Source organism: Homalodisca vitripennis, chromosome 8 (genome assembly GCF_021130785.1).
Source record: "Homalodisca vitripennis isolate AUS2020 chromosome 8, UT_GWSS_2.1, whole genome shotgun sequence".
Taxonomy (NCBI): domain Eukaryota; kingdom Metazoa; phylum Arthropoda; class Insecta; order Hemiptera; family Cicadellidae; genus Homalodisca; species Homalodisca vitripennis.
In genome coordinates, this window is record NC_060214.1 from 7,957,279 (window position 1) to 7,976,425 (window position 19,147).

At 30.2% G+C, this 19,147-nt stretch overlaps 1 protein-coding gene across 4 annotated transcripts in view; it reads left to right on the forward strand.

The window, feature by feature from the left end:
• Positions 1–19,147, forward strand: part of LOC124367241 (intraflagellar transport protein 43 homolog A) — a 64,508-nt gene that overhangs the window by 28,223 nt on the left and 17,138 nt on the right. Inside the window, exon 1 of one of the 4 annotated variants that reach the window (XM_046823929.1) lies at positions 18,409–18,714. The exons of 2 other annotated variants lie outside the window; for them this stretch is intronic. The gene's annotated coding sequence lies outside the window, so the exon portion shown is untranslated. Of the gene's footprint in view, positions 1–18,408; positions 18,715–19,147 lie in introns of those variants that run through there. One more of the 4 variants, XM_046823928.1, reaches the window with a different exon arrangement.

The window sequence follows — 19,147 nt, forward strand, 5'->3', positions numbered from 1 at the left end:
TATCTATAATATTGTTCCAATCAACTGTATCTTTATTTTCATCCAAAAACTTTATACTCAAGTGTTGATAGAGACAAAGAACAGACATATGATCTTTTAATTGATAATGTATATTTTCTTGAATGAACTCTGATGATAAAGTTTGATATTTAGCAATGTTATACCAATTCAATTTGTTTACGTATAATCTCATCATATCTTCGGATAATTCATATTTTTGAGAAATATCATCCCAATGTTCTTTTTTCAAATCTCTTTCGTGTTGCATGATAAAAAGATCGAAAGCACTGTAATGTCCCGCCATCTCTATTTATTAAGAAAAAATTTCAAAATCAAGTTTTTATAAATTGGCTCTTTTTTGAGTTACATTCAGCACATTTTCCCGAAATTCTTTTAACTCCGTTAATGTTTGCATAGTATTTTATATCATTTGTTGCAGTTTTTTCTTTACATCTCACACAATATATGAGCGCCATTTATATAAGGAAAATTAGTCATCATAGCCGCCTACTCCATTAAATCTGTTGTCGATGTTTTCAAAAGTTTTATCGACATCTTCTTTAAATTTATTAAAGTTTTCTTCTAGTTTATTTACTTTATCGAGATATAAAGAGTATCGATCATCTATACTTTTAAGTAATTCATTATTATGTGTTATTTGCTCATTTAAACGTGTACCAAAATCTTCAAAAAAGTTTATTTTCTCATTGAAATGTGTATCAAAATCTTCCAGAATTTTGTTAATTACTTCACCAACTAATACATTAACACTATTTTTATATGTATTAAAGTTTTCTTCTAGTTTATTTACTTTATCAAGTAATTCACCAACATCGTCTACTGATCTTCTATTTCTGGCTTCTAACTTGTCATAGACTTCTGTTGTAAAATCTTTAACATGCTGTTTATGATTCTCGTAATTTTTGTTTAGTTCATTAAACATTTTAATATGATCTTCTAATTGAATCATTACAACAACATCAAATGGATTAATTCCTTTACTAACACTGCTAATTCTTTTTCCTTTAAAATCTAAGGCATTTTTAACATTCGGATCATGTAAATCAACAATATCGATGTTTTCTGATAATTTTAGAGGTTTTAAAATTTGTTCTTTAACAACAACATCATGTTTGTCAATACCAGGTCGAACACCGACAATTCTTTTCTTATTAGCCAAACTAACATAATTCTTTTCAACTTTGATCGCTTCAGTAATTTCATCAGCTTTTTCGATATGAGACATTAAATTGGTAAATAATTTTTTTACACCATCATCAACTTCTTTTTCCAATGTTTTTATTTTATCAGCAACTTCATTTGAACTCATGAAATTTGCAAGTTTGTTATCATATTCTACTTTAAAATCTTCAATCTCGACAGCAAACATATCTGAATCTGGAAGGGTTTGTAATAAATTTTCTAACTTGTTATCAAACTCATTTCTCAAACTATCAAAATTGAAACTATTATCTACATTTTGAATAATTTGTGTACCAAATACGTCAAAAATATTTTGTGAATCCATATTTATTAAGCAATAATTTGTTAACAACTTCTTTAAAATCTTTACCATTACTCAGTTCATTCAACACAAAAACACATAAATGACCACAAATTGGGGGATCTTTATAATCTTGAATCTGAGAATCATTGTAGTAGACGCTTGATTTTTTTAAATATTGGATCAATTCTTTCGGTGGTTTGTCCTCAATTCTTCCATACGAATCAAAATAACAGGCATTCTTATCATTTTTATAATAACAAACCCAATGCGTTCCACTTCCCATAATCGAGTCTAAATTCACAATTCCACATTCAAATTTCTTAACTTTTTCAGGTAATGTATCTCTCATGAAGATTCCTCTAAAATGTTTAATATTTTTGCAGATTTCTTCCAATTCCCCGAATGTTAAAGGTTTAAATTTTTTTTCAATGTTTGATTTCACGTAATTCAAAGTTTTTTCATCTAATCCAGATCCTGTAACATCTTCCAACTCTTTATCTAACCAATTTAAAATGTTTCGAACAATAGGAATCACATCTTTTTTAACGATTGGAGCAGCTTTACGAACATAAGGAACAACATTTTTAACAACTGGAATATTTTCTCCAAAATCTAATAAATCTTTCAAAAGTCCACCATTTTTAAGTTCTTTCAACTGATTATAAGAAAATTCTATTCTGGTTCCTTTATTGTTTTTCTTATGTTTTTCGAGTTTATTGTATTGTCTATTTGTTAAAAATATCTTATCTTCGCCATTTTTTAGTTGATCTATTTTAAATTGAATACTAACGGGTATTTTCTTCTTAAAAGCGGATTTTATTTTTTCTTTCTGATTTTTGCTGAAATTTACATTCACCTCCATTTATATAGTTAAAATTTCAAGTTCTCTTCGATTCCCATTCCTAGTTTTCTCTTCAAAAACATTGCTCCAGCTGTTGGAAGTGCAACAAATCTTTCACCTAATCTAGCATCTTTTGATAAAAATCTATCCATTGCCTTATCTTGCAAAACTTTATCTGCTATATGTCTGGAATTTGTGTCTCTATGTTTTGCATAAAAAATATCGTGTTCCATAGCAGCTTGATCTAATTTATTTATACCAGGATCTCCTCTTTTCAATCTTTTTTCAAGTTTTGTGCCAGGTCCCAGATATTCATAGCCTGGTACGTGTAATTCAAAAGGTAAATTGTTGATAAAATCATTCAAAAGTCCGCTACCTTCAATCATAGATGAACTTATTGCCGGCAAAACTCGTTTTAAATATTTAATTCCATCAGGTTTTTCAATCATTTCATCAAGTTTGTTCGAAATAAAATCCTTAATCGCTTTCTTTTCGTTCAAAAAATTGTTGTTTCCAGCCTTTTCTTGAGCATAAATATAATTAATAATTCCATCGAGTTTTGTCAAATCGTTGATATATCTGTACTCAATCTTATTATCACTGTATTTTCTTACACCTGATCCTTCGATTCGTTTTTTCCCAAATTGGTTTAATTAATTTCATATATTTTTTACCTCTACTTGACTTAGGCTTCTTAGTAGATGGATCATTATTTTTGTAAATTGAGTCAGATTCCCATAAAATTTCTGTATACTTTTGCAAATCTTCTTCAGAATATAAATTGTCTTTTGGGACATCATTGTCTGTTAATAATCTCCATAAACCCTGAGTTCCTTTATATGTTTTATCTTCAATAATTATATCATTATGTTCAAAATTAACGGGTAAATTTCCAATCATAAAACTTTTCTTTTTTTTATCCCAATACAAACCAAATTTATCATCCTTTGCTCTAGGAAGAAATTTTTTACCAATTTCACCAATTATTATATCCGTTGTTCCAGGACTTATTGGTTCAACTATGGTAGAGTCTTCAATGATTCGAGGTCTAAATGGTGTTGAAGATGGTAATTTTGGCAATTCAAACTCAGATTCTGGTATCGAAATATCAGCAAATTGTCGTACAACTGGAACCAAATTCATCAAATTTTGATTATCGCTTAAAACATTTTCAATTTTGCCCTCAACATTTTTTATTGCAGATGTTACAGGTTGATTAATTTTTTGAATAAGTTCTTGTTCTTCTTCATCCATTCGAATCTGTTCTTTAAATTCTTTGATTAATTTCTTTTCGATTTGATCAAGTTTTTTCGCTTCTTCAGAAGTTACGTTCGCCATTTATTTAGGAAAATTTTGAAACGTAAACGTGGAACGTGGAAACGTGAAACGTGAACGTGGAACGTGAAACACGAACGTGAAACACGAACGTGAAACACGAACGTGAAACACGAACGTGAAACGTAAACACGAACGTAAAACACGAACGTGAAACATGAACGTGAAACATGAACGTGAAACGTGAACGTGGAACGTGGAAACGTGAACACGAAACGAGAACACGAAACGTGGAACGTAAAACGTGAACGTGAAACTTAAAACGTGAACGTGGAACGTAAAAACGAGAACACGAAACGTAAACGTGAACGTAAAAACATGAAAACAACTAGGTTATCACACGTTTATATTGGAAAATTTATTCAAATATTTGCCATTTTTAGGCTTCAAAGTTAGATTAATAGTTAAAAATCCGTAGTCTTCCTTCCAAATTTTATCACATAATTCATTAAAGTGGTTAAAACTCATATCAGATCCCACATAATTGTTATAAATCTTTCTCGAATAGTGATCATCTTGCTTAAAAACACACAACATATTCAAATTATTTCTAATAACTTGTTTATCAACCTTTGAAAAGCATTGGGAAAGATAGATACAAGATATGTTTTTGTGACGAGACATTACGAAATATTCCTTAATAACGTCCTGATTTTCCAAAATACAATCATCAAAAACGATTAGCGAATTGGGTTTACATTCGCTTAACGGAACTATGTCCTCAGAAGCATTATAAAAATGTGATATTTCTTTGTTTAAGTTCTTCTCAATATTTTTGAATCTTTGTTGTAATTTTTTGTATACGTCTTGTTCTAAAGATTTACTAAAAACATACAAATTGGAATAAGGAATCAACCTATTGTAGATAAAATTCAATAATAAAGTTGTTTTTCCACATCCACTTGAACCAACAATTAACAATCTGATTGGTTGATCTTTCTTATTTTCTTCAAACGTTTGAAGTTTTATCTGATCTTTTTGCTTTAAAAATTTCTCCATTTAAATAGAAGATTTTTCATCTTGAAGCAACGCTTGCGAAAATGAAGCTGTTCAAGTTGACTTCAGAAAGCTCTAAATTAGTTTTAAACTTGGAACATCCTATACACTTAGAGGAAGAATCAAATTATTTTATCGGTTTAAGCGGTTTTTATTCTGACAATTTTGTAATAAATATTAGTGAAAGTTCTCCTTATTGTATAGGATTTAGTGAGAAGAACATAACAAAATATTATGGTTTAAACAAAGGATATTATACTTTCGATCAAATTAAAAATTCCCTTAAAAATTATCTGAAAACATTCAAACAATCAGATAAATCTTTAAACTTTGACGAAAACAAGTTTGAAATGCAAAAAATTTATCTCTCTAATAAAATTCAAATAAAATCACCAGTAAGAATAATGTTTTCAGCAATTATTGTAGATTTGTTAGGGTTTGTTCAAGAAACTATTGAGCCAAATCAGGTATATTTAGGAAATAAAACGCCAAAATTTAGACCGTTCGATGTAATTGAAGTGCACTGCAATCTCGTTGAACCTAGTTTTGAAAATCATACCGAACATTTACACAAAGAATCTGAAATTTTGTACACTTTTTTTCCAAATGTTGCTTATGGATCAAAAATCAGTGAAAAACCGAATGAAATCGATTATATTCCAATTAGAAAAAATATTAAAAGAATTCAAAAAATCGTTCTAACTATACAAGACTCTGAGGGAAATTTATTAAATAATGAGAGTAAAACAACAATATATTTAAGATTGAAAAAGAAATAAAAATGAGTTGATGATGATGACAAAATTCAATATTTTTACTTAAAAAACAAGGGGCTATTCGAATGGCCCCTTAACAATCTTCATCCTGACCCTGTTTTTTATCAATGAATCTGGACTTTATACTGAAATAAAAATTACTAGTTAAATTTCTTTTCTATCTAAATGGAGTCAGTTGTAGACCTACTCAATAATCAACTTAGATTTAAAAGCAAACATATCTTTACAATTGTTGACGAAAATAATGAATTTTGGTTTAAGGCTAAAGATGTTGCAGAAATATTGGAATTTAAAAATACGAGACAAGCTATCATAGATCATGTTAAAGAAAAATACAAAAAAAGCTTTGAAAACATAGATTCTGACAAGGGTATCGAATCGCGACTCTTACAAAAATTACATCCAGACACTATTTTCATCAATGAACCAGGCATATATTCTTTAATACTGAAATCTAAAATGAAGATTGCAGAAACGTTTCAAAATTGGGTTTTAGAAGAAGTTTTACCGAGTATTAGAAAATATGGCGAGTACAAACTTGAAAACGAAAATAAGCAGTTAAAAGATGAAATAAAACAGTTACAAATTAAAGATGAAATGAAATCATTGAAAATAGAGAATCAAGAATTGCGAATGGAATTAATAAAGAGAGATATGGTATGTAAAGATTTTGATAAGAAAAAACACCATGTTTTTGTGTTAATTAAGAAGAATCACATGTGGGAATGGCCTTATTACGTTATCAGAGCTCAGAAACGAGAAATACCAAACCGATTAAAACATCTAAAAATAAATTATCCTGAATTAGAGATTTTGTTCATTGATGACGAACCAAATTCTATCAATCTGTATAACCAAATGAAAGAATCTTTGAATATTTTATACAACGGAAATCATTTTACTACAAATATGGCAGAATCTCGACTGATTTATAGAATATCTAAATTACACGACGAAAATGTTTCTAAATTTTACTAAAAACTCTCGATTTATTATATTTTGTTTGTAAATGTTTAGCATAACTAGGTAACCATTGTAGAATTCTTTTTTCATATTCACAAGGCATTTCGTTTTTATAACTTTCGCTGAAAATTTTTTTAGCACAATCTTTGCAAAAAGCATCTTTTCTATCTTTACTATACTGCCAGTTATTAAATTCAGAAATATTTTTAATTTCTTTACAAAAGTAACACTTTTTCTCTTCTAAAGTTAATTTGTTCATTTTATCGTATAATTCCTTACAATAACAGTCTTTTCTATTCTCTTCTTGACACTTTGTACATTTCTTTTGAGACTCCATTTATATAGAAAAAATTATTACACGATGAAAATGTTAAACTCTTGAATTAGGATATTTTGTTTGTAAATGTTTTTGATAATTATTTAACCATTTTATAGTTCTTCCACATTCACATTGAGTATCTTCATAATATAATCTATGGTGATTCTTCTTTACACAATCTTTACAATATGAGTCTTTCTTATCTCTACTATAGTGATCACTATTAAACTCTGAAATTTTTTTAGTTTCTTTACATTTAAGACATTCTTTATCTTCCAAAGTTAATTTTTCTATTTTATCATATAATTCTTTATGATATTCCCTTTCACAATCTTTGCAATTATAATGCATTCCATCTTTCCTATTTTTATCTTTATAAAATTCATTTAAATCTTTAAATTCTTTGCACTTTGTACATTTCTTTTGATGCGCCATTTATATATAGAAAATTTATATTACAGTTTTGACTTCTTCAATTCATATTCATAAAACTTTCCGGTTATTTCTTCATTATTTAAATCTTTTATACTATAAGTTACAGGATCTGTGTTATTAATTTGATAAATCACAAAGATTTCTCTTGACCAATTGTTCTTATATTTGTTCGAAAATGTTTGTTTTTTACTAACAATTCTTACATGATCATTGACTTTAAATTTAGTTTTCGTGTGAATTTCAGGTGGAACATACTTGAAAACCGACTCTAATAACTCTTTTTCTGCATCTTTATCTACGTCTTTAGGCTTCATTTTGATTGTGCTATGAACAGTATCGTTATATTTCTTTACGATTTCTTGAAGAATATCGATCCATTTAAAGTTTTTATTAATCTCAAAAAGAACCTTCATTCTTTCATTTTGAGTTCTGTTATATCTCTCTACAATACTTGATTTCTCTTCGTTTTCAGTATGATAAATCTTAATGTTGTATTTCCTCAAAACATCGTTAAATTCTTTATTTTTAAACTCTAAACCCTTATCTGTATGAAGTAGGTTAGGAGGTTTGTGATTGATCCTTATGGCATCTTTTACTATATCTTCGAAAGCTTTTGAAATATCCTTGCCGTTTTTTCTTTTGATAGCTCTTGACCAAGCATATTTTGAGAAAGTATCAATAACATTTAACATATACTTAAATCCATCATTTTGATCTGAATAGTTAGACATTATAACTAAATCTGCTGCCCATAAATCGTCAATTCCTAATGTTATAATTTTTCTCTTTTTAAACTTTTTTTCGTACTGGTGCATGAATTTCTCGAGCTTCAATCTCTATCTCATCTTTAGTCTTCAATTCTTGCTTAACAGGTTTTGGATTTGGATTCTTTATAAACTTACTCTTGTTTGTCTTACATTTTGAACATTTTGCAGCAATTCTATACAATCCATTTTGAGTTTGAACGATTTTTGAATCTATATTTTTCGTTTTCTTTTTACACTTGTGACAGTGAATTAAATCATCTTCCATTTACATATCAAAGTTTCCAAGTTTATTTAATTCGTCTAATATATCAGATTTTGCTTCATTTTTATAGCCATACGGTACTGTATCGATCTTATTTTCTAGGACAATTCTCTTATCATCTTTAGCGTTCAGTGCTAGCTTGTTTATGGTAACAGTGTACAACTCATGTTTATAACTTTTGATGACTGTCATCTCCCTAAATTCTTCTTTATCTTCGAACAAACATCTCTTCAAGTTTTCGATATTTATTGTTTTATTTACAACGCTTCTCTTAATCCCTTTACACCTAACTGGGTTTTTATCTAGATATTTGTACGAGTACATCTTAGACCTTAAACCACAAAATTCTTCTAAAACTTCGCTATTTAACTCATCTTTGAATTTCCCTATTACCTTCTTATTTTTAGTAGTGAAACATTCATGATCTTTTGGATAATCACTTGTATCAAAGTCATCTATATTTTCTTTAATAATTTTAAAAGGATCTCGTTTCAATTCTAGAAAATAACTGTCTGTATCCATGTAACACAGATTCAAATCTGGATCAAACTTCTTTAATTTGTTGTAAAAAAACTCGTACATTAGCAATTTTGAGAGGTCGAGAACTGAAAATCCTATGTAAATCGGTTTGTTAAATTTAACCTTTTGTTTGTACATGTGACTCGCTATACAGTTGTCGTCAAAGATATTGAAACATTTGAAATTCGTTTTCTTAGCTTGTTTCATTGAAAATTCTTCGTTTCCTAGTTTAATATCACATCTATTTCTTACATTTTCCATCGATTTTCCAAAAACCGAGTTGTTCATAAGCTTATAAAAGTCCTTCTCAAAGTCACTTATAGCCTTGGTTCTCATACTAGTATTAAAATCGATATATTCTTTCATGAAAGGTTTCTGATCAAACGTAATAACCCTATTCACATGTTTTAAAATCATACCTTGTTCCAAATAGAACTTCAAATTTCTCGAATGAACAACGTATTCAGTTTTATCCAGTAGAGTTGTGCAAAGTTTGTTTTTAAAATGTTCTGGAGCAAGAGGTAAATCCTTGTGATGTTCGTGTAAATTTGTTGGATATTCTAGATCGACTTCAAGAATATAGCCATAATCTTCGTCGCCAGTGAGTTCCAAAATTGTTTCTTGCCATTCTGCTGTTGTGTAAGTTTTAGGATCCATCCACTTGATTTCGTTATATGGTAAATTTTGCATGAGGCCATACCCATAAAGGTTGTTTGCATCGACGTACAACAAATAGTTTTCGGGCTTTGTCTTATCAAAATCTTTTAAATATTTGTTATTTGCTTTCACATATCGTTTAATACACTGAGAAATGCCTCCGCGAATACCTTTTTCGATCATCAAATACATATTATAATCACTAATTAATTGTAATTCTATCTTCGTTAATTTTAACATAGCATCCCATGCAAGACTGGGAGCTGTTAGATAGTGTGCTGGATCAAGTTTATAGCAATTCAAACAAATATTCCTAAAATTTTCAAAGATATCAGCGAGCAATAGAACATCTTGAATGTTATAGAGATCGGAGTAATTTCCTAGATTTTTTACTTTTAATTTGTTCCATACATTTAAGTAGTGTTGAAAATCTTTCTCAGATATGCTCTCGTCTGTCAAAAGTGAATAGAAATCTTGAATTCTCAATTCTTCTGTGTAATCAAGTTTTTCAATACTGTCGATAAATTCATAGGGAAATATTCCTTTTCCAGATAGAATTTTAAAGATTTCTTCTTCGTCATTTGGTTGTCTATCTAGAATTGCGTTCAGACCATCTTGTATAAAATGATTTGTATGTTTGAAGTCTTCTTTCTTTAGATTTTTAGCTAACTTTTCTATAGACGAGGCCATGAATCTGAACGTGTCTACGAACGAAAACTTGATGAACTTTCTTGGTTTATCATCTTCGAATTCATAGCCATATCCAGAATTTACAGAATAATTTATATATTTTTCATCGGTGTTTGCAATCAAATCAACATTTCCATATTGTTTAGCCAATTCTTTTATGTACAAATGAGTATCGTAATTTGACATATTGTGGCAGAAAACGGGAATATTCTGAGGAAATTTCAAATTTAGATTGCAACATGCATGAGCTGCGCCTCGAAACTTGCCGGTTAAATGACAATGATCTCTCACTTTATTATAACTCTTATCTTTCCAACTATCAGGAGTAAAACCATACTGAATTGACCCAACATCATAAGCAGACCATTCACAGATATGACAAACGTTTGAATTTTGATACGAAATTTCTTCTTCTTCTGTCAATTTCATAGGTTTCATGTTCTTAGAATTATATTTTTTCGCTATGTATTTCGATAATTTATTGAGTTCTTCAAACAATTTTGTCGGGACGTTTTTCAAATCTTCTTCATTTTTGGCACGATAACATATCGGTTTGTACATGCGATTGGTCACATTCGACACTAAATATAGAGTAAAACCATAAGGAATGTGCCTCTGGATCTTGGTTGTAGTCGATCTTTGTGGATTGTTTTTGCATGTGGGAATCTTCTCTAATATGCTTTCAAAATCCATATAAATAACGTAAGGATGAGAAAATTTCTTTTGATAATTAGTAAATGTTGTTGTTTGACCTGGAAACGGCATAATTGGCTTACAAACTTCATGATTTTTACAAATTTCTAAGTGATCTGTTAAATCTCCAGATTTGTAAAAATGGCTTAAACATCTTCTACACAAAAATTTTCTTTCTTTATGTTTAGACAACTGCGAAGAAACAAGCTTATTTAAATCGGTTATCAAAACATAATGAGATTTATCATCTTGTTTAACATACAATAAATCAATGTTTGTTTCAGCGTCATATTTTTCAGAAATTTGTAACGGAACAATGTTAATATTTTCATCAAAACTGTAGACATTGATAGACATTGTTGGATACTTATACTTGGAATTGTAGCTTCGTTTTTCAAATATTTGTATATCTTTCAGAGACATTGGATACTCAAAACCTAAAAATATTTCGTCATTCACAAATTTTTCGTATTGCTTTACACGTTCACAGTCTCTTTCTGGTTTTTCAATAGCACATCTTATTGAGTAAATAAAGCAAAAATCATCTCTATTTTTTATATTTATACAAGCTTTTTTATCTTTGATATTCTTTGGTAAATCGATGTATGATCCTGCATTCATCATTTCGTGTTTGTTAAGGCTCAAAACTAGTTGTTTACAACTTTTAAATGTCCATCCGGAACCTTTATTTGGATTATTCGTTTGTTCTCGATGTGTTAATTTATTAAATTGCTTAGTAATAAAGTCGTTTACGTCAAAGATTTCGTCTGCTTTGATAGTAAAATACATTAGACATGTTTGCGGTTCACCATTCACTAAAGTTCGTTCGTATTCACATTCCAAAGAGAGATAGCCCTTCATATTTTTAACATTTTCTTGAAATTTCTCGATTAAACTTTTAATTTCTGACCGCATAATTGAAAGATATTTGTAAATTGACATGGAATTGTCGTTCAAGTTTGTTAAAATGTATTGCTTGAAAAGACCGTGTATTGAGGATAAAACTTCTACATCAATGATATTTTCGGATTTTACTTTAAGAGTTTTATCGATTTCTTCGATCATTTCAGACTTGGTTTTATCGTTAGTACCGATAGCCAACTTTTCAGCTATTGAATGAAGTTTTTCATCATTAAATAGGTCGAGATTTTTCTTTTCAACTTTGAAATTTCTCTTTAATTCACGTAATTTCTCAATATTAAACATGTTTTCGTGATCGGCAATTTTATTTTCTCTAGCCCACTGTCTTAAATAATTTAGTTCATTATTGTAAATTTGCTTGTTTTTTTTCATGACTTTTAGAATTATAATGGCGATCATAGTTTTTTCTTAAAATTTCTATTTTGCAGAACGGACATGATATTTTATCGCGCTCCATTTAGATAGAAAAATTTATTTAACTAAATGGTGCTTGTAAACCAACGATTGCGCCTCTCACGGCGTGATATCACTACGGATATGACGCAGGCGAAGCGATTATCGTGATGGTCGGTCTGTAGTAGCACACCTCGACTGTCATTGATACACACAGCGCAATCTTTCGGAACTAAAATGTCGGTAATGCAGATTTGCTTTTAAGAATAAAAATTGTGTTCCCGTTTACTATTATAACATTTTCTTTTTCAAAATGTTAGATAATTTTACCTATTTTAAATATGCGTACATTTTGTTACTTGTAATTTTCAAATTATATTTTAAATTAATTTCTTAAATTTTTACTTCTCCAATAATTGCCGAGTTGGAAGATTGTAAAGTACACTTGCCGAACAGATTTTTTGACTGTTTTGGATGAGAAAAAGATTAAAGAATTAAACAAAAATGAAAAATTACACTTGATTGTTACTGGAAAGAAGACTATAAAAGATAAAGAAATTATAACAATTAACTTTGTAGAATAAAGTCTTAACTCTAAAACTTGCAGTCCCTCCCCACGTCATAGTACTGTTTTGATAACCATAGTTGGTGTCTTTCTTCATAGGAATCACATGGAATATTATCTACAGTAATACCTTTTGTTTCACACAAAATGTGGCTATATTCTATAAGAAAAATTCTATAATGCTCTTTAATGAATTGTGTTGATAAATCTTGATACTCACAAAAATTCCTAAGAAATTCATCAATTAAGTCTTGATTATCTTGAAAGAACGTATAATATGGGAAAAATGTCATAAAAAAAACGATGAAAACTCTCTGTTTGTTTATTTTTTACTTTCTTTTCAATATCTTTCGTAATTATATTAAATATGTAATCCCTTACTTTTTTAGTTTTTTGCCGATAGTAAAACACTCCATTAGACGTTTTTTCTGCAAAAGACTTTACAAGTTCTTTGAATTCTGTATCATTTAAGGAAAGTATCAACTGTTCTTTAAAATGTTTTGGTAATTCGTTGAACTCGTTAAAATTGTCTTTCTTTGTAAGTTTTTGAAATGCTAGAAACTGAAGAGAGCTTGGTGAGTTCATGTTGTTTATTTAGTAGAAAAGTTTTTTATTAAAGTATGTTTTTAGTAAAAATGTTTTAAATTGATTAAATTTTATTAAGATAAATCCTTTATTCGTAGCAGATTTGACAACATTTTACAAAGCACAGCTTAAGAAAGTAGAAGCTCAGATTTGGTTAATTTTTCATTCCACAGAGTAGATAGTAATGTACCGATCGCTTTTGGAGACGAACGACTGTAGATTCGGTTAATTTTTCATTGAGATTTGCTGTGTTATTTCTCAGCTTCCTTTATGGTACATTGAACAGTATTTTACATTGCTTTTCGGTCGGCTCCGAAAGTGCGCCAGGAACCCCATATTACTATCTACTTATATATATATATATATATATATATATATATATATATATATATATATTTACCTCCTTTTTGGAATTTTTGAGTTATTTAAAAAAAAAAAATAGATGGGATTTTGAATGTTTTGTAACTTTGTAACTAATGGACCAATACTATTGTTCATTATCTAATTTTGAAGAACATGACAAGTCCTAAGTGTTTGTGCATGCTCAAGTTTATTTCTCAAATAATTTTAAATTTGCGGCTTTTAAAAACATTTTTATAAATATTATTTTTATTTATTTTTTATATCAACTTTTGTTTGACATATAGTAATATCCATGCACCAACATTTTTGCAACATTATAAATAATGTGCAGTTAAAGTTTCACTGCTTTAGCTTTAATAGTTCAAAAGTTATAAGAACTTTTGTGTGAAAAATATTAAAATTTAAAATCTGCGGGAATCAGCGTTTGAAGTTTACACAAGCTATTTAGTAGCTATAGATGGAAGTAACTTACCATACTGGTACTTGTAGTCGGTGAATGGTATATTTATATATTGAAGACATATGTAGGCCTAATAAACCACTAACAAAAAAGATAAAAGGCTATATTTGCTATATTATCACTTAAAAAAGGATGGCTGCAGTCTGGTTCTGGCACTGGCCCACTAGACCAAAAGTAGGTGTGCATGCTCCTATTCAAATACGTTTTTCACAGCGATGAAAAGTTATATTATAGTAAATGTTATGTTTTTATGGTTTCTTATAAGCCATAGAATTTAAAAAATATATAAAAGTTTATTTCAATTTTGTTTGTCAAAATTTGTCATTTTTCAGTAGGGAATCCCCTTAAAAATCGATTTCTCTGGCGATTAGTTGTAGTAAAATGTAGTTAAGATCAATGGAGAAGACAGAAAAAACTATTCTTGGATTTATAAATATAAGATAATCACTGCTGAACAATATATCGTGTGTATCTACTGAACATTACGTGGCACACCATAACACAAAATTGCATGATATTTGATTTATTTATCTAGTATTAGACTGTGAAGTCAGAGTACCTCTGAGGTCGAAAAACATTCTTAGCAAGCAAATCTTTGATAATATTAGTTATGTGTAAACATTTAAAGAAATATTTAATAGTTCCGTAGGTTTTGGTTTATCATCAGGTTGTTATTGAACCTTTTAAACATAACGGTGTGGAGCCTAGACATTACGATATAAATTAAATTCTTAATGAACACCTAAGAAAGTAATTTGAATGGTTATGAAAAATTAAGATGATTTGTTTAAGTAATACCTGAAAAAAAGCTCTGAAGTGAAAACTGTTGGTTTTTAAAAACATTGAGCACGGTTGCGTAGTTCATATACTTTTGAGTTGTTTGTGCAATAATATTGAGCATTTTTAGATATCGATGAGTTGCGTAATATATTTCACGAAATTAAAATAAAAAATATTTGCTCCAAAACTTTACAATATCGCTTAAGTTAATGGCCAAGAAACCGGGAGAGAAGTAGCCCTGCTGGAATTCTTACCGTGGTTTTCCAATTCTGTGGGATGTCAAGAACACAGCTATGGCAATCGTTCCAAAAAAGACAGTACGACGACCCTAAGGAGAAATATCAGTAAAGTCTCCCAGACGCCGATAAACAAGAGAGTTGTTGTTAAAAATGTAATGCTTTGCGGACAAATGAGTGTTTATTAGTGATGATGTGGTCAATAATGAAACTGGCAATAAAAGTAACGTAAGTAGCCAGTCTTGTACAACCACCAGTATCATCCGTACACAATTCAATTTCACTTCATAAAGAGGATTGGGCAATAAAATTTATCGCCTATGGGCAGCTTTCAATTTTATTGTACGACCTGTTTGTACAATAATATTACACACTATATTATTCTGGCTGCCGAAGGTAATCATTTTAATTGTTAACACTGTCATCCCATAACATAGTTTAAGGCATATCTGATTTTTTTCAGAATTACTAACAAAAACATGTAGAACACTCAAATAATGGTAGGAGAGTGGATAAGGTGTGTGCAGAATAATAGGCCCCATACTCAAATAATGGTAAGAGAGTGGATAAGGTGTGTGCAGAATAATAGGCCCCATACTCAAACAATGGTAGGAGAGTGGATAAGGTAGTGCCGAATAATAGGCCCCACACTCAAACAATGGTAGTAAAGTGGATAAGGTGTGTGCAGAATAATAGGCCCCATACTCAAACAATGGTAGGAGAGTGGATAAGGTAGTGCAGAATAATAGGCCCCACACTCAAACAATGGTAGGAGAGTGGATAATGTAGTGCAGAATGTCACGTCTCAGCTGATAATTATTGTGGGAGAACTATTCCTATTAAACTGATTTAAGTTACACTTTTGAATGCACGTGAGTCAAAAATATATAATGAGGCAATACTGTATAGCGTCAGAAGGTTATGCATTTGAAAAAAATATACCTGCAGGTTTTTGTTTAAACTAAACATGACTTTGAAGATGTCTTTTAATCCACCTAGTCCTCGCAGGACATCGCTTCCTATACCTTCAGAGGAGATAATAGGTAGCCATAGTAGACAGTCTTAAGATTATCAGAATTGACTACAGGTGTTAAAGTTTTAATTTCAAAGCAAGCTGCACTTAGTTAAAAAAGGACTCATCTAACTAGAGTTTCAAAGAGTTCAACTAAGAGAATAGCCTGTCAACAGATGTGGGAGATATACTCCACTTATAGATATACTTCCTACGAACTTAACATAGTTCTTTATTATAGGCTTAATTGGCTGTTATGACTCCTAGGAACATTGATGATGACTCTACAATAATGTTTTCATTTTCAGTATTTCGATTTGAATTTGAACCTAACTTTCATTATTTGATTTTTTGATCAATAAATTGAGGCATTTACCTAGAACGAATTGATTCTTCAAACACTACCATATAACGTTTACAAATGTTTATGTGACATTGAGATTGTGTTATCATCGTCAGCAAACATAATTGTTGCAGCACTTGAGAAGGCGTGTTAGTAGGAGGATGGAGCTTGAGAAAGGAGAACGGGTTTAGTAACTCTAATGTAAGGTTATCTTTGTAGTAAATATTCAAGAATCACTCACCCAATAAAATTATCTTCGACTACAATCTATGTGACTGCATTAAAAAGAGTAACCAAGTGCAAGGATCTGGGAGTGATAAAGGCATAATCTCAGCCTGGGTGAGTATATCTCCCACATCTGTCGACAGGCTATTCTCTTAGTTACACTCTTTGAAACTCTAGTCAGACGAGTCCTTCAGTATGCATCTGTTGTTTGGTATCATGCCAATCTGACCACATAGACAATTCGGAACAGCTGCAGGCGAGGTTAATAACGATCATGGGACAACTTGACGTTACCTTTGCCGTGAGGTTCCGATGGTGTCCTCGAGGAGTACACTTCAGTTTCCTCCCTTGCTGGCGAGAAAAATGGCCGATTCTTGCTGCTATACAAGCTGAAGAACGGTATGCACAATTGTCCGGAATTTCTTGCATTGGTGGAATTTCGACCTCCAGGAAATACAAGAAAAATACAAGTTAAACTCTCAATTTAGCTTGAGTGCTGGTACAGTAATGTAGTTGTTCGTACACATTCAACTTCTATGCGTTGTAAACATGTTTTACAACTTTGTAGCTCATACTTATTGTTCCAGTCGCATAAGTCATAAGATATATTAGCTTTAGGCACGATCCAGGCTTGTAGACAGGGTTAATAAGCCCCCTTTGATTCTGACAAAGATATACGATAAGAACAAGAACGAGCATATTTTCAACAAGTTGTAACGACTGATGGGAATATTTTAACCAAAATGGTATGCCAACCATGTGTGGTTGATGGATCAAACTACATTACAGGAGATGTCAAAGACAAATCTAAATGATGGAATAAAAATCAAGAGCGTTACATTAAAGTAGAAATGCCATAAGTTATACAATTGTATATTAATAGCATGGGTGGAGTCGATTTGGTGGATTTTATTATTGCACTAAACTGTACTTTCATTAGATCTAAGAAATTCACCAGCCAGACCACTCAATCAGGTCTGAAATGACGGAATAGGGCATTTTCCTGAACACAACAACAAGAAGAAAATCCAGACCTGTTGAAAAAATAAAAATTGCAAAAAAAAACTTTTAATTTTTGCTTAGTGCAATGTGTACCTTTACCTTTCTCGTAACAGGAACGGTTTTAGCTATCATACTAAATAACACATATAAATGAAAAATGTTAATTTTAGTGAAAAAAAATAGAACAATCCACATTAAATGAATTTTGGTTATTTTTATTGAGTTTGACTACATGTTTGAGGTTTTTGTTCATAAAACACAGAGTTGAAAAGAAATACAAACCTTTAAAAGTTGTAAGATACATAAATCAAAACTGGATCCAGTGTCAGTCACGATGGGACCCGTCCGTATACGCACAACTTTATTTTTTAATCACCAAAAAGTAAAACTTGTAAATGCATGAATTTAAAAATTGTATCTAGAACAATATAAAGTCATGACTGAAAGGCTTAATGTAGAATTCCTATAAAATAACGAGAATAGAAGAAATGAACGCGCATAGGCTTGTGCTATTTACTAAATATTTATGTAAAATGGGGTTCCTGTTAAAAATGAAATAAATAAAAAAAAAACAGCCTCCTCGATAATAGAATTATCTCGAGGAGTAAGTGGTAATCTTGTTTTTACTGTAAACATTCACCAGAACTTATTCCATAGCAACTAATTGATGTTCTGTAGTTATTATACATAGACAGCCGTACCTTCTTGTACAAGTTTATCTCTATGTATAGCGCTATGTATACACCTCCTGGTTGGTCACTGTTTCTGTCAAATTGCTTAGCAACAGACGAATCAAAACATTACAGGAACGTAAATAAACAATGCAAATCACACCGTGAAATACTAAAGTTTAAGGTTGAAGGGGTTTTTTGAAGAGCGAAGATTGAAGAAGTGCAATTGGCTGAAAGTAAATTGTCGAGTTGAAAAAATTGGTAAAATCGTACGTTTGTAAGTGAAATTTTCATAAAATGATTTTACAAGCTAATTCATCGGTACTATAGCATAGGCAAAATTTAACACTCGTTTTTGGTTGTGTTTAATATTTTATATCTACTAGATTTAGATTGAGGTAAGGTTTTAAGTATTTTATCATAATTGGTAAATTTAAAATGCTTTAAAAATGACCAGTATCAGTACTGTTAACCTACTGCAGTATTTTAAAAGAACACTGTAATCTGATTTAACCTTTTTCACTTCATGTTAACTATATAACCATTTAAACATTTTTGAACTGGGGGTAGGGTACGATAAGTGGACCCGGTTTTTTATATCAAAGAATGTAAGTTAATCATCGATACCTAATATTCGCATCTCAAATCCCAGACTATCAATCGAAATAAAATATCTATAGTTCTCAATAACAATGATATGTTTTAAATTAAAATATGAATCTAATATTTTTACAGTGATCAAACAAATTATTATAACCAAAATTAGAAAAACTGAAGACGACCATATTTGCTCCTCTCACAGTTACAGTTGTTTCTTTCCCACAAATTTCA